Genomic DNA, 3,046 nt, shown 5'->3' with positions numbered 1-3,046 from the left:
GTTGATGATGATGATGGTGTTGTTGTTGTTGGTGGTGGTGGTGGCGGTGATGATGGTGATGGTGACGGGGATGGATGGTGGTAGTGTTGATGTTGGTGGCGTTGCTGTTGAGGGTGGTGGAGACGGCTCTTGTGGTGTTGGTGGTATTGGCGTTGGTGTGCTGTTTCTCTTTGTGGTGTTGGAGGTTGCACTTAGTGGTATTGCTATTGCTTGTGCTGATGATGGTTGTAGTATTGGTGTTAGTTGCATGGGTGTGGTGGTGTTGTGATGACGCTGTTATTGGCGATGGTGGTGGAGACGATGGTGTCGATAATAAGAGTGTTGGTAATAGGGGTGGAGGAAAGGTTAGAAGTGATGATGTTCCTGATATTGATGTTGCTGGTGATGATGGTGATGGTGTTGGTTTGTTTTGGTTGTAGTAGTAGTAGCAGTGGTGGTATTAGTTGCGGTCGTTGGGGTGGTGGAGGTGATGGAGATTGTGATAGTTGAAGTGGTAGTCATGGTGATAGTAATAATAAAGGTGGTGGCAGTAGTATTAGTGGTAGTAGTTGTGGTAGTTGAAGTGGTGGTGATGGTGGTAGTAGTAATAATGGTGGCACTAGTAGTGGTAGTGGTTGTAATAGTAGTAGTGGTGGTAGTTGTGGTAGTTGGGGGGTGCTGGTTGTGGTTGAGGCAATAGTAGTGGTAGTAGTAGAAAAGTGCAAAGTAGTAGTGGTGGCAATAGTAGTAGCAATGGCAGTGTTGGTGGTGATGGGATTGAGGGATAAGTAGTGGTGGTAATAGAAGTAGTAGTGGTGGTGATGGTGATAGTAGTAGCAGTGGTGGAGCTAGTTGTAGTAGTGGTAATGGTAGCGATCTTCGTGGTGATAATAATATCAGTATTTATTGATGTGAGACTGTAAAACCTGATTTGTACTCAGCATGTGATCGAGGGACGTTGCTATTGTTTTTAGCACTCCCAACATCCCCTATATCTCTGACCCCCACCTCCCCTGTCTCTAATAACGGGAATCAATAACATATAAGGTCTAAAAAAAAAAACTGTAGATTGTTGTTCAATTTCTGTATTTTTCTTAAATTTCCATATCTTATTTCTGTCATTCCAGTATTTTGATGAAAACATTTTAGCGCTATCCTTCAAGTTTCACAATTTAAACATGCGAAACTTGAGATTTCATGGAAACACACAAACAAAACAACATAGGCAAAGAATATGCGCGTAAACAAGTAAACAAAGAAAATAGGAAGACGAATAAAGGACGAAAAAAGAAGGGGAAAGAAAAGGGAAGAGGAAGCGAAAAATGAATGTTTCTTTTTGTTTGTTTTTTTTTAGAGAATTCCAATTATCATTCCTAAAGAGGATTGGTTTTCTCAATTCCTGGTCACAATAATTTCCTGTTCTGTTAAGACTACGAAAGTAACACTGTAAATAGAAGAAGAAATGGAATGAATTCTGCGTGATTGAAATGAGTTGAGATAGATATATAGATAGACAGACGGATAGATACGTAGGAAGATAGATACACATAGATAGATAGATAGATAGATAGATAGATAGATAGATAGATAGATAGATAGATAAATGGATAGCTAGCTAGATAGATAGATAGATAGGCAGACAGACTGATAAATAAACATACTCAGATAGATGGATAAGTAGAGAAATAGAGATACATAGACAGACAGATTGATAGATAAACAGGAGAGATAGAAAGTTAGACAGACAGACAACTGATAGATAGATAGACAGACAAACAAATAGACAGGCAGATAAATAGATAGATAGACGGATAGATAGCGGTGGAGAGATGGCGAGGAAGGAAAACAGAGAACTAGAATAAGATTTAGAGAGAATGAAATAGAAGTAAAGCAGGGAGCGGGGGTTTATGGGGAAGGATATTCTATTTCTCTTTTATTTGTTTCAATCACTGGACCGTGGCCATACTGGAGCACCGCCTTAAAGAGTTTACTCAAATATATCGGCCTCAGTACTTTAGTTTTTGTTTTAAAGTTTATTATATTGCCAGTCACTTTTGCCGAACCGCTGATGTTACGGGGTACATAGACAAATCGACACCGGCTGTCAAACATAGAGGATACACACACACACACACACACACGTGGCAAATTTTCACACAGCTTCCGTTTATATCAAATTCACTGAGACGGACGAAATGCTTAGCGGCATTTCGTCTGTCTTTACTTTCTGAGTTCAAATTCCGCAATGGTCTATTTTGCCTTTTATCATTTCGGGATCGATAAAATAAACACCAACTGAGCCCTGGGGTTGATATAACCGACTAACCCCGCTCCCGAAATTGCTGAACTTGGGCCGAAATTTGAAATCAATATTACTGATATCCAAGTGAGAGATATGAGTAAAATGGAGTGTGGAATCAATCCATATGCAATCACTACATTCGAGTGTGAAGTTTGGGGAAACTCTTCGACCTGGGCCAGGAGAGACGGCGGAGAGTATACATTAGGGTTGTGAGATTTGAGACTCGGGGAGAAATAGGATGAATGGTTTGGTATCAATAAGAGATGATGAGTAGATCTTGGTTGAATTGGAGTCGCAGGAAGTTAAAGGAGAGGAGGAGAAACAGTTGAACACGATTAGCTTTAGTTGTTGGCATTGAGAGAAGTATTGAGTTGGTTCGTCGTTACGAAAACATCCCAGTAACGATAACTCTCTAGCAAAAGCACGGGCTGATTGCATGCGACAGAACCACCTCCACTTAAGACACATATTCCACAGGATCTGATATTAAACAGAGAATTTTCATGTGTACACCACTCGAAATACAACAGCAACAACAACAAAGAAAAAAGTAAAAAAAAGAAAAGGATGTGGAAGATATTCAGTATCATATATAACGAAATTTTAGACAAATGATGACTAGAGCAAACAAAATTTCTGAACACGTAAATTAGATATCTACAAACCACATATACACGTCTTACCTACCGATGTACGGATCCGTTGCTTTACAATTATATAAAATAGATTAGATTAAGCAGAGAGAGAGAGAGAGAGAGAGAGAGA

The sequence above is a fragment of the Octopus bimaculoides genome, chromosome 12 (assembly GCF_001194135.2).
Source record: "Octopus bimaculoides isolate UCB-OBI-ISO-001 chromosome 12, ASM119413v2, whole genome shotgun sequence".
In the NCBI taxonomy this organism is placed as follows: Eukaryota; Metazoa; Mollusca; class Cephalopoda; order Octopoda; family Octopodidae; genus Octopus; species Octopus bimaculoides.
This window is presented reverse-complemented; position numbering follows the sequence as displayed.